The 22,171-nt window shown below is 46.1% G+C and overlaps 1 protein-coding gene across 2 annotated transcripts in view; it reads left to right on the top strand.

Moving 5' to 3' along the window:
- Nucleotides 1-22,171, top strand: part of NADK2 (NAD kinase 2, mitochondrial) — a 1,023,510-nt gene that overhangs the window by 343,595 nt on the left and 657,744 nt on the right. The window lies entirely within an intron of this gene.

Raw genomic sequence — 22,171 nt, 5'->3', positions numbered from 1 at the left:
AAGGTAAGCGACTGTGTTTCACAAACTGCATATAGCCCAACGCAACTAAATGTGAAGTAGGTCCCACATTTTAGAGAGTACATAGAGGAAAAACACTATTATTCAGACTGTGATTTTCAACAGGATTATATTCCTTACATATATAGCCTATATTAGTCCAATTGCCTGTGGCCTTCTTATCTACAGTACAGCAAGTGATGAAATCTTTTCAGAATTTAGTGCCACAAAAGCCAGTTAACAATCCACAGATTAGGTGGCTAATTCTTTACCAGTTAATCTTCCTCCGCAGCATTTTATACTACCTCCTCCACCACCACCTCCAAGAGAATCATCCAGAGTCTTGCAGAAGCAACATGTTCTACCCACGACTTAAGAGATGGGTGACGGTGACTCTTATCTATCTATATATTCTGATGAAGAAGAATGTGAACTTCCACAAAATGTTGGTGGGCAAGATGATATGGCAGTCGATATCCTGGTCCCATGGGAAGGGGATGATGCACTTGTTCCTCAAGGTCAGACAGATGATATTTGCAGAATTCATAAATCCTTCTCTGCGATTTATTCCAGCTGCAAGACAGGTTCCTGCGATTTGAGGCATGGGTTGTCCCCCTTTTACGAAGTTGACATTCGTAGACCATTGAGGCTCGATCGGTCGTTTTAAATAATCGATAACAATACCTGCTGAGAGGTGATATCTCACTCCCTCCTTCACTAGGAGCCTATTGGCCCATAATTTCCTGTTGAATCAGCGCCACCACTGTGGCGGCTTTTTGGTGCCCTCTCCCACCACCAATCCCAGTCCTGAGGAAGACCCCACAGTAAGGTGCAATTGACCTACATCTACCAGAGGTCGAAACGTCGACTTTCTTATCTTCACCTATCCATCAACAACAGATTATTATTATTACTGTTTTGTTATATGGACTAGGTGTACAAATGTTTTTCCTGTGTGGCTCAGTAAATCTGCTTCTGTGATGTCAACTGTAAAAATGTTGTGACCACATTGAATCCCCAAATCTTTTTCACTATACCCTGATCCTCACAACAACCACTTACCCACTCCCTCTCTTACCTTCCTTCGGGCACATTGTATTTACTCAGTGAAGAATTTTGTCATGCATATGTTTTAATGAAGATGTGATTAAATAACCTCTCTCTTTAATCAACTGTGTAATTGTGTTTTGACTCTAAATTAAGTACAAAGTATTGTCTGTGTTCTCTAAATGCGCTTACTGGGACCTTTTTCCCTGCAACATTGAATCCCCTGGTCCCAGTACTTTTGGGTTTTCCCTTTTGTGTAATGATACAATATGGATAACAGCAACAACAGCATTTTCTTGCTTCCAATGTTCGTACAACCAGCAATCAGCTAGACGTAAGCCTTCGGCACAAGGAAAATTGCAAGGACCATCTAAACGAAAGTGACGTTTCTCTTCCACCAGCGACCTCATCTCGAATTCAGCGTCTGCAGTCCCATCATATTTCTCCTTTTCTGAGCCAATGCCAAGCCATTACAAAGGACAAATGGGTACTAGACATCATGCGTTTGGGCCACAGCCTGGAATTTGTTTACAAGCCTCCTCGGAATCTGCCCTCAAGGAGAATGCATCAGCATTTTCCTTTGCTGAAGCAGGAAATCTCGATCTTGCTGGAAAAGGGGGTGATAGAAAAAGTTCCTTTCAGTCAACGAGAAAAATGTAATTCCAATTTCTTCCTCAAAGAAAAAGTGTGAGAAATGGAAACAGGTCATGGACCTCAGACAGCTACACAAATACATCAAGAAACAATCATTGAGAATGTTGTCTCTGCAAGACATTCTCCTATTGGTGGACAAGTGAGATTTTTTAGTGTCCCACTGACTGACTGAATTATTTATTAAGCGCACCAATACCGAGGCGTCTTGGCGCTGTGTGAGGATTTGGGATGAGCATTTCCAGTCTAAGGTTTAATGAAAAGCCAGGTTTTTAAGACCTTTCTAAACACAAACTTGTTTGTTTCCAGTCGTATCTCGTGGGCAGAGAATTCCAGAGCCACACCGCCTGAAAAGAAAATGCCTTGCCACCCCATCGAGCTCTCTTTATCCTTGGTACACAGATCAGGCCCAAATTACCAGATCTCAGTGAGCAAGAAGGTACATAGCGGGGAAAAAGATTTCATATCCTCTGCGCCTCCTCCATTTACTGCTTTATACACTAGGCACAAGGACTTGAACTGCACCCTTCGTCGGATAGGAAGCCAATGTAGTTGCCTCATACCATTGGACGTTGGGTGATATTTCGGAAGATCCAATAGCACTCTCACCGCAGCATTCTGCAATGACTGGAGCTTGGAGATCTGTCTTTCTCCAATTCCCATGTACATTACATTTTAGTAGTCAATGCGTGACAAGACCAAGGCTCCAACTACTGTCTTTCTTAATGAGAAAGGTATATAAGGTAGTGTTTTTTTGAAGGACCTTTATCGTAAAGAAACAAGCCGAGGTGACTTAATTGACTTGAGAAGTGAGTGTTAGATCTTTGTCAATCATAAAGCCTAAGTTCTTGATTTTTTGGGACGGGACAGATACCAGCTTCAGGTGGCCACCATAACTGATTCCAGATAGAAGATTTTTGGCCAAATTCTATCAGCTCCGTTTTCTCAGTGTTGAGCTTTAGAAAATACTTATTCATCCAGCTCTTAACACTTAAGAGGCAATTTCTGAATCGCTCAGCTGTAATTTCTACTCTCTGGGTAAGTGACACCACTAATTGAGTGTCATCTGCATATTACTCCAGTTGTAGGCCTTGATGTTTTATTATTTTTGCCAGCGGCGTCACATACAGATTATATAGTGTGAGAAATATGCCAATCCCTGGGGGACTCCACATGGGAGAAAAAATTCTCTCGACTCGATTCCATCCCAGTAGATTTGTTGTACTCTTGAGTCCAAAAAGAACCCAAGTAAGTTTAGGGCAGTATCTCTAATGCCTACTGCTTTGAGCCGTTCCAGTAGGACCCCCATGGTTGACAGTGTTGAAAGCTGCCGTTAAGTCGAGTAGTATAGCACAGCTCTGCCACCTTCATCAATAGTACTACAGATTTCCTCCGTTGCCATTATTAGAGCAGATTCCGTTGCGTGATGTGATCTGAAGCCATGCTGCGCGGAGTCCAGGATATTGTATCATCTACGAACTCCATCAGCTCCTGGTTCAAGATATAGGGTGATAATGTTTTGTATCCTGAGGGTCCAGTGATTCTTTCTTCAAGATAGGTCTTATACAGGCCTTCTTCCATCTTTGGGGAAAGACTCCCGATCTTATAATTTCATTGAGAAGAGGGGTCAAAAAAGTACGTATAGTTTCAGTGGCCTGATGAAGTATATAGGGGGGGCATGGATCTAAGGGTGAACCGTATTTAGTTTGGGTCAACAGGCTGGTGACCTGAGTTTCGTTAAGAAAGGAACTTTGAGGTAAAGTATTCGAAGCTGGAGAGGTCCCAGTTAATTCCCTGTTATTATTTCCCATATTTGCCTGCAAGTTTTGGAGATCATTATAGACTGTTTGAATTTTTTGTTGGAAGAACAATGCAAGGTTGTCAACGAAGTTTTGGTCTGGGACAAACACTGTATCTCGAGGACACTTAGCTAAAGTCGATACGGTTTTGAATAGCTCCTTGGCGGAATTTGTGGCATCTTGAATTTTATTAGTGAAATAGGTCCTTTTAGCTTGTTTTATTTCCGGTTTATAGTCCTCAAAAGCTTTATCATATTCCTTCCGGTGCTGTGCACTATAGTCAGATCTGCTCCTGACGCCGGCACTTAATTTTAAAAAGTTTGGTCTCCGCTGTATACCATGAAGAGAAAACTAATCGTCTCCTAGGTTGCTTACTTTCCTCTGGAGCTAACTCGTTTATTGCCTGGCTGATCCAGAAGTCTAATTTATTCGCCCCGCCATCACTATCCTCGATGGGGGGGATGTTATTAGACAGAATGGTGACTAACTCATCTTTCTGAATGTGTTTCTAGGTACGGGTTTTCACTAGCAAGGGGTGATCCCTTCGGCCATTGGTAGATAGATTAGTTTTTATTTTAAAATAACTTGCCGCATGATCTGACCAAGGGATGATCAGTGCATCTTCCATTTCAATGTGATCATTGCTGGTAAAAATGCCATCCAGTGTATGCCCTGCTTGATGAGTAGGTTTAGATACAATCGGTTTCATCCAATAGCCTAACATATTGTCAATTAATATAGCCGCATCAGAGTTATGTTTTTCTTCTAAATGAAAGTTAAAATCACCTAAAACTGTAAAAGTGTCAGTATCAAGGCATGATTCTAGAAAGGCTTGTAGTGCTTTAGTAAAAGGGGCTCTCGGCCCAGGCGGCCTGTAGATCAATAAAACTGGTAGGAATTCTTGATTGTTATATTTTATACTGAAAGACGTGGCCTCCGCCTCCAGCGTAGCTTCAGATCAATAATTTACTTTGAGATGGGAGCGATATAACAATGCAATACCACCTCCTACTGCTCCTTTTCTTTCCACCTGTGCCACTGAATAACCAGTTGGAGCAACAATGTTCCAATCTGGTCCAGAGGAGGAAGAAGCCCAGGTTTCTGTAAGGAATATCAAATCTGGACTAGTGTCAGATATTAGGGATTCTAATTCATATTTATGCTTAGAGATGGACATGGTATTTTGCAAATACAATTTATTGTGTTAGACATTTCACACATGGTCCTATTTGCTGGCTTCCTACCGATTTGACTATTAATCTGGTTAGTGATTCCACTTATTAAGATGTCTGAGGGGATATTGTTGATAGAGTCCAAGTAGCAAGCAGTAGCTGTGGCTGGCGTTTCGGTGATTACAAATCCACAGCTGGAACAGCATTTAAGACCAGTAATACAGTGATCGATCAGTAAAGTTGGCATTAAGCACTTACCCCCATTTAGTGACAGTAATTTATCTCGAGTATAGTGTTTCCTGTTAAAATGGGCAAGGGTTCTGGCGCTGGTCGCGTTCCGAGCGCAGACGGGCTTGCCTTTGGCGCGCCAGCATGCGTTTTATAGTCTGCCTGGAGACTAGAGCGCTGACTCCGATCGTGGCGGGCCCGCTCTTACAGACGGGCACCGCAGGTTCAATTGCATCCAGTTACAATATTTAAAACCAGATTATTTAACAGTTTTCGAAGAGACTTTGCAAATTATTAAATTAGAGCCAAAGTGCAAATAAGCAAGTTATAGCAGCCTAGATATGGGTAGAGTGGCAAAACAACTCGTGATCGCTTCAAAACAAAGCCCCCTCCTCATACGCTGCGCGGTCGTGCCGGAGTGCGTTTTATAGTCTGCCTGTAGACGATGCATACTTCCACATTCCTATTCTAGCTAAACATCGCAGATTCCCGAGGTTCGAGGTGGCTGGGGATCACTACCAGTTCAAGGTTCTGCCCTTCGGCCTTCACAAAATGTTTGGCTCCGGTAACGGCTTTTCTGAGGAGGCAGGGCCAACCGGTTTATCCCTACCTGGACGACTGGCTGGTGAAAAGGCCTACGTTCCACTCTGCAAGAGAGTCTACACAGGCTTGTCAACGGCTGTTCTCATCTCTAGGCTTGCAACTCAACGAGGAGAAGTCATGCCTGATTCCAAGTCAGAAACATATTTTTCTCGGAGCAATACTGGACACCAGGTTGATGAAGTCGTTTCCCACTTACTTCAGAATGCAAGCACAAGATAATGCTTTAAGCAAACCTCCTGCCCGCAAGAGAGTCCACTTCTATAAGAGTATTCAAATCTTTACTGGGGATGCTGTCATCCCACTAATTTCGAATTGTCGGCTCCAAATGAGGCCTCTTCAAGAGCAGTTGGACAAGCAGTGGATTCAGGCGTAGGGCTCCTTCGAAGACATCATACTTATCTCTCAGGCAATGAAACAGGCGCTGTTGTGGTGGGAGAAGGAATGCAATATCTCTCTAGGCCATAGGTTCCAGGTGGCACAGCCCAGTTATGTAATGACCTGGGATTCCTCGATGGGCGGTTGGGGAGCGCATCTCCAGGAGTTACAAGAGTTGTTCCACCATGGAAAATTGTCTGTTCAAGAAAAGCAATAACACATCAATCTCTTGGAATTGAGGGCTATTTGTCTAGGTCTGCAGGTGTTCCTTCTGAGAATCCAGGGATCCTCTGTTCTGATGAGAACAGACAACACCACAACTATGTGATATCTAGCCAAACAAGGGGACTAATTCAGCGCAAGATAATGTTGCAGATAGAGCATGTCCCAGGCATGGACAACGAGTGGGCGGATTCTTTAAGCAGAACCAATTCCCAATGTCACAAATGGGAGTTAGATTGGAAGCAGCTATGGCGAGTTTTCAAACTATGGGGCACTCCAAATCTGGATCTCTACGCGACGCGAGCAACAAGAAATGCCAAACGTTTGCCAGCAGCTTTTGTTAGGCCAACTCTTGGGGAAACGCTCTGCAGATGCAGTGGAGAGGAATGTTCGCATACGCTTTCCCGTCATTTTCCTTCATCCCAAGGATGCTAAGCAAAATGAAGAAGGAACCATGTCATTTCTTACTCATCGCTCAGGCATGGCCGAGGCATTTTTGGTTTCCAGAGCTGCTTCTGCGCTCCATCTCTCTGCACATTCTCTTTCAACCATGGCCAAACCTGCTGTCCATGGACATCTGCCAAATTGTTCATCGTCATATAAAATCAGAGTTTATCAGCTTGGGACCTCACAACTATGAATTTACGAATCTAAACATCGCTTCAGATTGCAAGTCCATCCTTCAGCGGGCCAGAGCCTCTTCCACTAATAGGGCATATGCTGCGAAATGGAAAAGATTTTGCTACTGGTGCGTGGAAAAGGACATACTACCTTTACTCTCGACCCCGGAGCAAGTATTGCCTTTCCTACTTCATTTAGCAAAGTCAAAATTGGCCCATTGATCAATCAAGGTACACCTAGCTGCAATTTCCAGGTTTCGCAGAAAACCAGGGTGAACTCTCACTGTGGTCAACACAAATTATTAAAGAGTTTATGAAGGGTCTTTCAAGAGTTTTTCCACCATTAAAACGTCCGGCAGTTGCATGGGAATTAAACTCGGTCCGATTTCAATTGATGAAATCGCCCTTTGAGCCGGTCCACAAAGCTGACTTAAAATACGTTTAGTAGAAAACTGCTCTTACTAGCCCTCACTTCGGCTGTGGCTGAACCTTTTCTACAATTCAAACAAGACAAGGTAATTTCGAGAACACACTCTCACTTTATACCAAAGTTTCCAACATCTTTTCACTTAAATGAGCCGGTCGTGCTCACAACATACTTTGGAAATCCTTCAACCTTGCCGATGGAGCGTTGCATTCTTTGGATGTAAAACGATGCATCAAGTTCTACATCCATAGAACAAAGACTTTCAGGAAATCGGTCCAGTTCTTTGTGTCTTTTGCGTCTCCAAGGAAAGGTCAGGCCCTTTCAAGGAGCATTAGTGCACTTTGGATCTCTTCTACAATTGTCTTCTGCTATAATAAAGCTGGAAAACCCCGGTCTGCAAAGGCGTTTACGCCCTCCACAAGGAAGATGGCAGCCTCTACAGCCCTCTTTGCTGGGGTATTGCTTCCAGACATATGTAGAGCGGCAACATGGTCTAACGTGCATACGTTCACCAAGCACCATTGCCTGGATTCAGCATAGAAAACTGATGCTGCTGTGGGGCAAGCGGTCCTGAGACATATGTTCACTTGAGGTACAGCCTTTTTTTAAAAATATCTTTTACCTCTGTTTTACTTTGTTCATTTCACAGTTTTACTTGTTTCTAGGTATTTATCTGGATTAGGTGATGATCTATATGTTTATATATATGTTTTTAAATGGTATGTTCATTCTCTGTGCATACGAAGGTCTTTGCCTAGTCGCAACGATTTAATAAATGGCACTGCTAACTACTCTGATACAAGCATGTGAATCTTTGAAAGATTCAATAATGGAGAAAAAAATAAGTTACCTAACTGTACACTGGTTCTCCAGTATTGATATCTTTCATAGATTCACATGCGGCCCTCCTTTCTCCCTGTCTAGGCTTGCCACTTCTTACCTGATGCTGTCACTTACCTTAGCACACTTTTGCGCGAAATCTGATATCTGGAGGCTCTTCTGGGGAGACTCGTCTCTGATTGGTCAAAGTTTACACATACATAAAGATGCTGACGAATGTTGGAGTTTTTCATTTTCTTTGGTGGTTTCCAATGCTTTTCAATCTACCACGATGCTCCCACCATGACGACGGGAGTGATACAAGCATGTGAATCTATGAAAGATAACAATACTGGAGAACCACAGTGTACAGGTAAGTAACTTTGTTTTTACCCCCACCCATTTATACGCCACCACCCTATTTGATTCATGGTCTCACTCTCGCCAGTTGCGGACATATGAGGGCCTCCTCCCTCTCCTGCAATTCCTGTTACTGTAGACTTTACAGAGGCTCTCACCGTGGACCACTAACTTAAGTGCTCCTCATTCCGTACCACGTGTGTGAGAGGAGTTCCAATTCGTGACAAAGAATATTAGTATTGAACTCCTGATCTCCCAACACCTAGGAGCGTAATAGCCACAGTGGATACGGGGCCTACGACCTCAAACTGTATACTCCAGTAGGAGTAGATCATGGTCAGACAAGAATCGCACATGGTAACTCACCCTCTGAACATTCAGGTCGCTCTCGTTTGACAATAGAAAGCGGTCCAGTCAGCTATGCGCCTTGTGGGTGGTGGTATAGCAATAGATCTCCGTACCGTGGAGTGAAGCTCTCTCCAAAACTTTGCTGATTGTTTTCTAGTCTTAGTAGTCTGTAAGCTGGCCACCATGTGGGCCGTTGTACTCATCCAGGGCGGGTGCTGATTGAGTCTACCATTCAGTACGCTATTAAAGTCTCCCACCCAAATTATAGGAAGTCCAGCGGATGGCAGGAATTCCGTCTCTAGGGCCCCGAAAAATTCACCATCATCTGTGTTTGGGGCATATATGTTGAGTAGGTATATCTCCCGGCTGTTTAACAATCCATGTTTAAGTATATGACAACCTGCTACATCTGCAACTTGGCCACACAACTGAAATGGGAACCCCAGATCCAACCTCACGGAAACCACTCTATTGTAGAAGGAATAGATGGAGGAGTAAAGCTGCCCCCTCCTTTTTTTGGGAGGTTTCTGGGTCTCCACCTCTGGCAGATGCGTCTCCTGTCCTTCTCAGGTAAGTGTAGTTTCACTAAGGAATTTTAGCCCCTTCACTTTCCATGTCAGCAAAAGCACAGAATCATCCATTACATAAGGTCTTACCACCCTCCATCCCCGTCCCCACCCACCCATCCCCCCTGCCCCACCCAATCACCCACATGATTCATACACAATCAACCGTGCACCAACATTAACTCTAAACCATGAGCAGCTCCCCCCCTGTCCCACCGTGGGGAAACACTGTGAAACACAACTAGTGCGCTTCTCCCACCCACCCAAGTAACAGTCCCAGTGCAACTTCAGTGTGTGCGAAAACCTCTGTATTGTATGAACTGAGGTTATATTTTAGGACCCAACCCTGATTGAGTGACTCGATCAGCTGTACCGCGCCCTTGTACCCTGAGGTTCTCGCACTCTAAACAATTAAACAAACACACCACTCCTAAAGGGTAGATTAAAGAACAGAGGGAAGGAGGAGGGGAAGGAAAGTAAGAATAGAAACCGGTGAGGGGGTGGAGAGGCTGCACAGGGGGGGACCAAGTCAATGCCCACCGATCAGTGCCTCCATCATGTCCCAGCTCGCCCCAATCAAGGATCATGCAGCAGTACCCAGGTGAACCCAGAGGGCTCCGATGAGTGGAACAGCCAATACCAGCTTCTCACTGAGTGGCGGTCTGCCCCAAGCCTGACTATACCTGCCCCGCCGGGTGCAAAGTACAGCACAGCTCTGCAGCACCTTCAGGTAGAGTCTTGGGACATGCATCCACATTAGGTTTTGGCCACCTACCTACTAGACTATTGGTGATCACCCACCTGATCTGAGTCCATACATGAGGAAGCTGCATTAGTAACAGCCTCAACCAACGCCCTGGCTGCTTCACGTTCCCACCACTGAGCCTCAAGGTCCAGAGTACCATCAGGTTGCACCACCGTTCTTGCGGTTGATTTTGAATGACTTCTATGTTGGCTTCGTCTCCTGGGAGTAGGTGGGGGACCACCCCTGCAATGCTGTATTTTCTGGGCCTGTCCCAAGGATGTCGATGGCAGGCAGCCCTCAATGTGGATCTCCAGCCAGTCCCAAGTTTCCTCGGGCGTCATGAAGAACCAGCCAGTCCCACGTTTCCTCAGGCATCATGAAGAAGTGGGAATGACCATCTTGCAGCACCTTCAGTTTGGTGGAATAAAGTAACATGTATTTCAGGCCCATGGTTGTCAACTTTTGTTTGAGGCCACTGAAGGACTGGCTTTGCAGTTGGACAGGCCTTGTATAGTCCGGGAAGATGTGAATGGTGCTGTTTTAAAAGATTGGGTCACCATGTCACCGCACCCCGCAGGATTTCATCACGGTCCCTGTAGTTCAGGACTTTGCCTAGGTTAGTTCTGAGAAGGTTCACATCAATGGCCATGGCCTCGATCTTGGCATGCATTGCCAGGCCGGAGGCCCCGATTGCCGCCAATATCTGGGTGCTTGAGGCTCAGTCGTAGGCTGCGATGTCTCGCCAAGTGCCTGCGGCTCGTCAACCCAAAAGTTACCTGTGCTGTACATTGGTCCATCTTTGTCTGTTGGGTGCCCCTAGGTGGTCGGTCCTTACCCATTATGCCAATGGGTGCCACAACTTACAGGAGAAATACAAGAGCGTCCCCTGCAATGTTTTAAGGCTCCTGACGAAAGCACAATAACTGCGGCTACTCTCACCTCAGCATGGCTGTGCCCTCCGATGGTTTGTCACTAGTGCGGGTAATTAAGCCTTCCATGGACGGACAGTGATAGCACCCCAGGGGTAGTGCTAATTGGGGTGCCTGGCAGCCATCTCCTGGTTCAGCCCTAAGTCTTAATTCTGAGTCCGCAATAGGGGCCCAATCGAGTGTTTTCGAGCTGTGCCAGGCGACCATCAAACTGTTAAGGCAAATGCTCATCTTATTCTTAGTTCCTGCTGCCTTGTGGGGCAGGGGGAGAAATTCTCCAATTTCAGGTCCATGAGATACCACCCAGCTCACCCACTACCTGGTTCGACCAGCCAATAGGAATGTGGCCCGTCCGGATCAGCACACTGCACCACTGTCTAGTCTCAAGGCTCTTTTTCCCTCTTACCCAGTTCCCTAGCATGATTCCTCAGGCTCACAATCCGGGGGTGGGGTGGGACATGGGGTGGGACATGGGGGGGAATAGGTGGAAGGGGGTGGGGATGGGTCAACAGTTTGTCTGCAGCCTCTCTCACGCGATCACACTAGTGCATCCCCCGGCATCCAGGCCTGCACCCTTACAACCTAGAGGGTCTTATGGACCCTGCATCCATGCAGTGCTTCCTCCTTTCGCGACGAGAGGGAAGACTGCAGGCAGCATGGCCTCGCCATGCAGCCCTATCACATGTTCTGAGGTGAGGGGACGGATGTGAGGACCCACCTGGCCTGCTTAAAGTCATCCCCTGGCACGCTCTCCGGTAGACACTTTGTCCGTCCTTGGGCATATCCCAGGGGATGCTCACCACAGCTCTACATTTTCACCAGGCGCCCCCCGGTAACAGGCAGTCACCACAGCCTCCACGGTCTGCCTCTGCTTTGAAAATGTTCAACAATGTTCAGACAGAGTATATAGACAGGAATTGAGCATTAGGAGATGGAGAGGGACTTCTTATCAGGGGTCTGAGACTGAGGGTCATATAGAGCTTATAATCATCTTTCCGAGGCTGAAGGCTTTGGGGAAAGCACAACCAGCCCTAACTCTGCTTATCTGCTAACTTTGAGATGCAAATGCAGCGCTCCTGTTTCTTGCTGTATATTGATTATTATTCTGAAAAGGTATACAAGTGTGAACAATCTATGAACATCATAGTAGGCCTCTTTTGTTGCTAAGTTTAGCTTAGTTAGCCAAGAGAAAGGAGGAGTTTGGCATACTGATGTAAGGAAGCTTCATGATACCATCATAATGTTAAAATATGTTTACTTTATTCACCCTCCTTGTACATTTTATTGCCTTTATTCTATTTTTCTTTTATAATAGTTAATATACATATTGGATGTAATAGGATAGTATTCTGATTTTAAATTAATCTTAAGAATGTATTTCTGCTTTTCCAGTGTTCTTGGGTGTGTCTTTCCGTGAGGAAAGGATTTGGGATCCACTAGTTATTCCTGTGAAATCTCATTGGACTGATTATTACTCAAGAAGCATCTTGTAAACTCCCCTGATTTTTGTGGCACTAAAATGGAAACTTTGCAACACTAAAATGGAAAGTCTGCAGCACAAAATTGCACTTTACTGACATTCCTTGGTTTATCGTAGCTTAAAGCCCTACAGCCTCACCACCTGCTGCCATTGAGTTATTCTGCCTTAATCCTAACATGGCACTACCCTCCTCTGCTATTACCAGCATCCCCCTGTTCATCATTGCCATCTGTGAGGCCTCCCTCTAGTATCAACACCCTCCTCTGAAATTACCTTCATCTCACATCACTCTCCTTTTTTGAAATCATCCCACCCAGTCATTGTCCTATTTTGTCCTCCCACCCCTTTGCCATCACACTACCCTACCACCGACATACTCTTTGATCATTCTAACCACTCATTTCCCTTAACTGCTGTCACCCTTTTGTGCCTTTACCGTACCATTTCATTACCCTACTCACCCGTAACACTCCAGTCATCAGACTCCTCTTCCAACAGGCGTGCCTCATTATCACCGTCCTTTTCACATTCTTCTGTCAGCCTCCTCACACTCCCATCATCACCCTCTGGCACTACGCCACCCTCTTCTTCCATTAACACTAACTGCCCTACCGTATCCTCTGCCATCACCCCACTATGGCTAGCCCATCCTTCTCTGGTTTCATCCCATTCTGCCATCCCCTTAATCATTACCTGTCTTGGTCCTTTTTCATCACACTCACTGCCATCACCTTCACTCTCCCTTGCCATCATCCTCTATTTACTTCACTCACAAGCAATTGCCGTAACATCCTCTGTGTCAGAACACTGTTGATCCTAAGGGTCGACACCATGCCCATTTGGGTCCACCCCATGGCACCACCAATTCTACCTGCCATAATGCCACGAATGGCAAGATGAGGGAAAGGGAAACGCTGGGCGGGAAGTCTGGGAAGATAAAATAAGGATCTTAATTCTAGTTCTTCCGTGTTCCTCACCAACCCCTTGCAAAATATACTCAGTAGACTAGTCAGGATTACACATATTGTCAGGCTGGTCTCCTATTGAGTAGGATATGTAGGGTAGGTGTGACAGTTGGGCTGGGGAAAGGATGGACGCTACGAATTGATGTGCTCGGATAACCCTTTTATTTATAAATACACTTGCTTCGGGTTGTCTAGAGTTCATAGATGCATGCAGTTCGGCATTCAACAAAGCACAGAGTCCGGTAAGCGTGGTTTCCTTCCGGTGTTGGGCTTCCTTTTCTTGAATCCCCGTCTTGGTTCTCCCTGTGGCTCTTCTCGGGTCCGGTTAGGCTCAGGAAGAAAAGGAAAACAAACAGCCGTATTAATGGCTGAAACCGGGGTCAATGAGTGCGAGGGGGGCAGGGGAGTGAGGGATCACCAGGGTTCCACCACCTTCTCAAGACTTAGGTCGTAACTTCCGAGTGACGCCGGGAACAGTGCACAGAGCCTGTGACCACCCTCACCCTACCCCGTCCCACCCCGTGAATTAAACAGCCCTTGAAAACACCCTCGTACCTTGTGGAGCCACACTTCTCCCCTGGAAGCGTGGCAGGGCGGCTCGTGGGTCCGATGGCCTCCTGGCTTGTCGAGTCTCTGCTCCGGCAATCCTTGAAGCGGCTCTTCGGTACTTCCGTCTTCTTCTTCTTTGGCGTTCTCCTCGCGGGTCAGCTCCTCTCCTGGAGGTTCCGCGCCGGCAGATAGAAACGGGGCTTCCTTAAACGCCCCTGGCTCATCTGATTGGCTTGGGTCAAATGACGGACTCTTTCCTGATTGGTTGAATGTCGGGAATGCCAGGGAACTCCCCCCTATCGTCAAGGAAGGCAGGCCCAGTGACGGGGTCAGCGAAGGCAGAGCTGAGGAAATCCAGGAAACGTCCAAGGGATCCTGCGGACGGGGCGGAAATGGACAAACGTTAGCAGGTACACCCCGTCCGTCCGTGACAGGGACCATGTCCTCGTGACAGTAGGTTTCTCACAGATGCCTATAAATGCAGAGGCGGTACAAAAGGGGGTGGTGCTGTTAAATGCAGAGGAGCAGGAAAAGTTTTTAGCCTTTACATGTATTTCTAATGCAAAATCAAAAACCTCAATTGTTAGTGAAGGATCACCTACCAAAATAGTTACTCAATAGTTATTACAGTTGAAAAACTCTGGGATTAATTTGAGACTTTTTTTTTTAAACATGTATACCTTTGAGCATTGCTTCATGCTTAACTTGTTTCAAGTCTTTTACACTCCTAGTTCTTTTGTAAGAACAGTTATTTTCCTAATAATCATATGCTTTTCTCTAGATGTTTTTTTTTTGGGGAGTCCAAACAAACCATATTTATCAACTCAACACGTTATCCTTCATGACTCGTTTTAGAGGCCGTGGTTTAAACAGTGAATTCACCATTCACTTAACTCTGTGGCTTATGATTGTAGTCTGTACGCTAAAGTAAGTGTCCCAATTACTTCGCTTATTGCAAACTAAAATTATACCTTTACAAAAGGAACAAGGAAGTTGCCTTCCGTTTTATGCTACTAAATTCGGTTACTGTAACATTTTTACTTGGGCAACCTTAGTTTGTCTTTGTCCCAGTCATGTAATTCACTCTTAAGCAGTTCAAAAGTATTATTATCCATTTAACAGTTGAGGTTTGTAGCTGAGGAAGAGTTGCTCAAAAGACTCTTCTGTCTAGTTCTCGGGCTGTGCGCTTGAAGTTTGCTGGAAGAAGAACCTCCTTTCAGCATGAAGACTGCAGAATACTGAGCTATGAAGCTTGGTTGGAGCTGCCTTTTATAGGGAAACCTACTGAAGATGGCTGCTCCCAGGAATACTGGCAGCTACCTGGAATCATGGGACATGTACTTCCTTTGATGCAGTTTGTGGTACACTGTGTCCTTGCCTCCTTAAGAGAGGCAGAAAATAATTGTTCACAATGGTGGCCGGTGGCCCACCCCTATCTGCAAGGTGCCATATGTACCTTACCACAAGGTGTCTGTTGGCTGCATGGGTTCCGTTTATTGCACCTACCTTGCATAAAGGCTGATGGATTGGGTATATTCTGGGTGGTGGCGCAAATGTGTCTGACACACTGCCAATACCCATACATGGAAGCGGCTCCCAGGGTCAAGTTGCTTGCTGCTCTGGGGGACATGCTGGGGATCTACTCAAAAGGATGTAAGATGGGATAGGGCTATACTATTCAAATAATCCCCTCCACACTTCCTCATTTGGAGCAGATCTTTGCTATGTCTGCCTCACTCTGATACATATGCTGCTAATAGCGTCCAGGATGCCAGTGGAGCATAGAGCTTCTGCCTTGGGGGACAACAAACTGCTGGGCCTCACTGGGGCAGGATGAAAGAGGGTAGCATACAGCTGTGCCGTGTATGTTGTGGGGCGAGGTACACTGGCAAAATGCCAGAGAGGCCCCAACTGTGGTCAGTGAGTAGCCAGCAGAGAAGGCATGCTAAAGTAGAGAAGGGAAAACACTACGGGGACCAATGGGGGATGCTAATTGTCAGGTGGCGCATAGAAGCTGGCCACTTTCTATGAAATGTTCTATTTCTGAAACTTTCTATCCTACAGAGTGAGACTGGTCATTTTTGTGAATACTTTGCCTATGAAAAAATGTAAATATTTCATCCTTAGCTTATCTTTGGTATTTAACGCAAGATTCACACCCAAATAAACCAGTTCCAATGAGAGACAAAAATAACTTTTCCCTGCATTTGTGTTTTTGCATCTCAGCACCCTTTCCACCCCATAACGCCCCTTATACAAGGTACAAAACTCTTATGAGAAGCAACACTTGTATAACTCACAATTAAAACAGATTGCTACCACAGAAAACTAGTGCAAAGGCAGTTGCGCTATGAAGTGGGCAACCAGTAGCTCACACAAAGTGAACTGCTCATGCCCACTCAAACTTGAAACACAAGCCAAACTTTAAGAAGAAACTACTTTATCTGCGCAGATGGTCACCGGGAGTCAATAGACATAGCTTTTGCGTATAAGAGAAAAGTCCTGAGTCATCGTTCTCTCTCCACTGACCATTTCCATAGCCGCAAGGAAAATTGGAGGAAATCCATGTTGCACATGTTATACCTGCACATATACCTGCAGGAAGGACAGAGTGTGTGCGACAGTAGCACTTTAAAACCTAGGTGTTCCAATTTAATTTTTACTTGCCTTCCAGAGCGTGCTAGCACAACAAATCTGGCAAATAATAAAATAATGAAAAGCTCTGTTACTCACAGATGTTAATCTTCTCCTGCAGGGAGCAAAAGTAAAACTGCTTTTAGACCAGCTACACAGTTACAATGGAGGCACGCATGTTGTGGCGTGTTTGGGGAGAGAACGAATAGTTAAGCAGCACTAAAATAAAAAAAGGCACATCGTGAATAAAGTTCAAATATCAAACACAGATAGTAGATTTTATCTTTTTAGCAGCACAAATAAGAATTTGCGGGTATAGTACAATTACAGTTTTTGCTGGATATAGTGAATCACAAAATCGCTAAAAGCTGGGAGTTCCGTCAAGTAATAATCGGTGGTTTTTAGGGTGGTTGCTCTCTATCAGGTTTTCTGGCTCAGGTATTGACAAACTCATTATTACCTGTGGGTCTAGTAAACCCATGTTCGCGGCATATAAGCCGCAGATTACACACTGTTGCATAGATCGCCATCTAGTGTTGGGCCCGGATGTTTGCACTTGTTTTTGTCCTGAAAAGTCTTTGGAAGTCACAAGATAGGTGACTCCTCCTTTGGATCACATTGCGCATGGGCATCGGCTCCATCCTTAGATTGTTTTTTTCCGCCATCCGGCTCGGATGTGTTTCCTGCGCTCCGGTTTGGAAATTGATTTTACTTTCGGCGTGCAATCCTTCATCCTTTTCAACTGTATTGTCTCGAATGCTCCCCAATCGACGCGAGTCAACAACTTCGAAGTCTTCGATTCCGGTCGTCGACGAAGGCCTTTGGGCCTACCTGGGCCTTATCTTCTAGCTCATGGAAAGGACGCCATTCAATAAGTGTTCTCAATGTGGGTCGAAGTTCCCGACACCGATCTCCATGAGGTGTGCTGCCTCTCTCCGGAGCATGAGGCCAGAGACTGTTCAGCATGCGCCTCCTTCCGCTCCAAAAAGACAATTCGGGACCGACGAGCTCGAAGGACCATGGCTCGCTAGTCATCTTCGATCCCCCATGACATCTTCCAGGAAGTGCCAGAACAGGAGCGAGTCGAAGAAGGCATCGTCAGCGACTCCAAAGCCAAGGACTCCGACATTGAGGAAATCACTCCGGCACAACAGGTTGTAAGTACATACGTCGACCCCCGACCCTCCCTCGGCACCCTCAAAAAAGGCTTCGGCCACACCTTCATGCCCAGGTGCACACCGAGAGACTGCATTCCATGCCCCTCCTTCGGGCACGGTAAAGAAGCCTACTAAGCCTTCAGGCGACTCTGGCTCGAGTCAGCCTACCCCGGTGCCGACACACACCTACCTGCACCGAAAAAGAAACCATCCTCTTCCTCATCCACGCCGACCGCTGCTTCGACGTCCAAGCACTCAGTGCCAAAGACTGGCACGGCTTCTCGACACCGAGAACACACTCGGAGCCAACCAAAAAACTGCCACCAAAGGGCCCCGGCTCCCATGCCTCGGAGCCGAAAAAGGCCTCGGAACCGAGGAAACAACACGTTCCACCGGCCAAAGAGACTGCAAAAGGTCACGGTTCGAAGCCAAAAGAAGCTAGAACCACTACCGATTCGGTGCCGAAAAAGCCTAAGGAACCAAAGACCTTGGCACCGAAGGATGTACCTTCTACAGAAGAACTATTTCGACCAGATCTTACCCAAAAAACTCTTGTGAAGGATCACAAAACTGGTCACTTGACTCTTGGCTCCAAAAAACGACCACTAGATGCGCCTGCACCGGCTCCTCCTCCTAAAAAGAGAGAATTGCAACCTCTCCATTAAAGATCCCTTCTCCTCCTCCTCCTCCTCCACCACCACATCACTCTCCTACACCGTCCCCTATGGATAACACCTCTGATGATACAAGGGGAGGTGCGGACAATGAACCACTAGGGAATTCTAGTCCTCCTGACTTCCCTGACCCCTGGGGATGATTATAGCACCCCAGACGTCCCTTGCGTTCCACAGGATGATATATACCCCTCCATGCCTGCCGCACCCCCCCACCCCTGAGGACACTATGGGCTTTAACCAACTTGTCCATAGAGCGCCCAATACCATGGGGTTGACCTACACACAGACCTAGTGGAGGAAGATTTTCTCATTGACACTTTTGGCACCACACAAAAGTACACCTCCATTCTACCCATGCTTAAGGGGGTCATTAAGCATGCACAAGAGGTATTTAAAGATCCAGTCAAGGCTCGAGTCATCAACCACCGAATCGAGAAAAAGTATAAGGCTGCCTCAACAGATCCAGTCTACATTAAAGGCCCCGCACCACTAGACTCCCTTGTAGTCTCCAATGCGCGAAAAGGGCCAATTCCCAAACATTGGGTGAGGCCCCCCCACCAGATAAGGAGTCTAAACTCCTCAACGCCTCTGGCAAACGAATGGCGTCACAGGCAGTAAACATATGGCGCATCGCCAATACTCAAGCACTGTTAGTGAGGTACGACAGGGCACATTATGATGAGCTGGAATCCATTATGCAGCATCTCCCAGACAAATATAAAACTAGGGCCAATGAACTCATACAAGAAGGTAAAACTATCACCAATACCTCCATCCGTTGTGCCCTAGATGCGGCAGATACTGCTTCAAGGGCAATTAACACCAGTGTCCTTTTGCGTAGGCATGCCTGGCTACTCATTTCTGGTTTCAAACCTGAAGTCCAGAGTTCCATCCTCAGTCAACCATTCGATGAGCAACACCTATTTGGCCCTAATGTTGATGTATCCCTTGAGAAAATGAAAAAGGACACCGACACAGCTAAATCTATGGGAGCCTTGCAGTCTCAAGCTCCCAGACGCTCCTTTTGTCGCTCATCATACAGAAGCACCTCTAGAGGCTACTCCTCAGATAGCCCCTCCACGTCTTACAAAACCCCTACCCAATCCACCTTCACTAGAGGCTACCAAAGAGGTGGTTACAGGGGTAACAATAACAAAGGCAGAGGCAAAACTAACAACTCCCGCTCTGCCTCCACCCCTACCCAATGACTTTCCTCCACTTCCTCCACACCATTCCACTCCAGTCGGGGGAAGACTACAACAATTCCTTCCTGTCTGGACCAATATCACACCAGACAGGTGGGTGCGACAAATAATTCAAACGGGTTACTGTCTCGAACTAACATCTACCCCCCAAAAATACCACTCAAACTGCGTCCAATGTCACAAGAACATTTGTTACTGCTAAAGCAGGAGGTAATATCCCTCTTACAAAAGAGTGCTTAGCACGCCAATTTAACCAGGCTCAAGGTCAGTTAACAGATCTAGTGTTGGTGGACGGTCGTACTCGCCGCTCTCTGGAATCTGGAACACCAAAAACCTTTCCAAAGGGCGACCGTTCCTAGAGCCGGTTCCTCAAATAGTCATGACAGTGGACGCATCGCTCTCCGGCTGGGGAGCTCATCTCCTGCAATACACCATGCAGGGCAGGTGAACACCACAACAAAAGTTACTCCACATCAACCTTCTGGAGTTACTAGCCATATTCCTAGCCTTAAAAGCATTCCAAAAGCAAATATCCGGCAAGGCTGGCTTATTCCGCACGTACAACATGACAGCCATGTACTACATACAAAAACAAGGCAGGACACACACTCTGCAACTCTCTCAGCTAGCACAGAACATATAGAGGTGGGCTATACCTCAAAACATTTTCCTTTTAGTCCAACATGTTCCAGGGGTACAAAACACCATAGCCGATCTGTTAAGCCGTCAGACACAACATATCCACGAGTGAGAACTTCATCCACAAGTTCTTCAACCGTTCTTTCAGATGTGGGGACAACCTCAGCTAGACCTCTTCGCCACCCACGAAAACGCCAAATGCCCAAGCTTCGCTGGCAGATATCCACACCCACTGTCCAAAGGCAATGCGATATGGATGAACTGGTCAGGCAGATATGCGTATGCTTTTCCGCCTCTCCCACTCATTCCACTAGTGGTTCGCAACATCCCCTAACTCATTTTAGTTGCTCCAACTTGGGCCAGACAACTGTGGTACACCACATTGCTAGAACTTTCCATAGTACCGCTCCAAAAGCTATACCCATCTCCACGCCTCTTAACCCAGAACAATGGACAGATCAGACACCCGGACCCAGCTCAGCTCAAACTTGCGATCTGGCTCCTGAGGTCCTAGAAATCGGTTACCTTAACCTTGCCCCTGACTGTATTAACATTATTAAAGAAGCTAGACGTCCCACCACTATGGCGTGCTTTACAGCCAAGTGGAAACGTTTTGTAATATATTGTCATAACATCATCAATCACCTAGATGTGTCTATCCAACACATCATAGGCTACTTACTACACCTCCAAATATGTAACTTAGCCTACACGTCTATTAGACTGCATCTTGCTGCAAGGGCAGCATATCTGCAAAATAGACAGCATCTATCACTTTTCTGAGTACCTGCCATAAAAGCCTTTATGGAAGGCCTCAAAAGAATAATTCCTCCCAGAGCACCACCTTCACCTGTGTGGAATTTAAACATTGTTCTCACACGGACAATGGGACCTCTCTTTGAACCTTTACATAAATGTGAGCTACAATTTTTAACATGGGAAGTTGCTTTCCTAGTAGCTATTACTTCTCTACGAAGAGTTGGTGAACTACCAGCACTAACCATTCAGGAACCTTTTCTGCAGATGCATCATAATAAGGTTGTTCTCCGAACTAATCCTAAATTCCTTCCTAAAGTCATTTCTCCCTTCCACCTCAATCAATCTGTGGAACTGCCCGTATTTTTCTCACAGCCACAAACAGTCGCAGAAAGAGCTCTTCATACCTTAGATGTCAAATGAGCATTGCTTTATTACAGCGATAAAACACAACCCTTTCGTAAGACCAAACAACTTTTCGTGTCTTTCTCACCACCACACAAAGGCAACCCCATATCATATCATACAAATTTGCTACCACAAAGCTAAACGTACGTTCTGTTCCTCCTAAAGCCCACTCTGCAAGAAAGATAGGGGCTTCAATGGCATTTTTAGGGAACATTCCAGAGCAGCTACATGGTCTACACTGCACACATTCACAAAACACTATTATGTAGATGTGCAAACTAAACAACAAGCTACTATGGGCCAGGCTGTACTCGAAACACTATTTCAAACTACTGCAACAGATACTGGTGGTCGCCGCTAGGAGGGGGTACTGCTACATAATCTATGCAACAGTGTGTATACTGAAGCTCATATGCCTCGAACGGAGAATGCTACTTACCAGTATGCATGTGTTCTTGGCATGTAGAGCTGCAGAGTTAAACATGCCCACCCACCTCCCCGGCTACCTTTATCTGTTCCAGTATTACCGTAATCAGATACAGCTTACATGGGCATCCTTCCTCTTTCTTACAAAGCTCCATCATTTCCCTGCTGGCGAAAAATAATCTAAGGATGGAGCCGATGCCCATGCGCAATGTGATCCAAAGGAGGAGTCCCCTATCTCGTGACTTCCACAGACTTTTCAGGACGAAAACAAGTGCAAACATCCGGGCACAACACTAGATGCAACAGTGTGTAACTCTGCAGCTCTACATGCCAAGAACAGATGCATACTGGTAAGTAGCATTTTCCT

This window comes from Lissotriton helveticus, chromosome 2_1 (genome assembly GCF_964261635.1).
Source record: "Lissotriton helveticus chromosome 2_1, aLisHel1.1, whole genome shotgun sequence".
NCBI classification, from domain to species: domain Eukaryota; kingdom Metazoa; phylum Chordata; class Amphibia; order Caudata; family Salamandridae; genus Lissotriton; species Lissotriton helveticus.
Note: the sequence above shows the minus strand (reverse complement) of the source record. Positions and strands in the feature narration are given on the sequence as shown.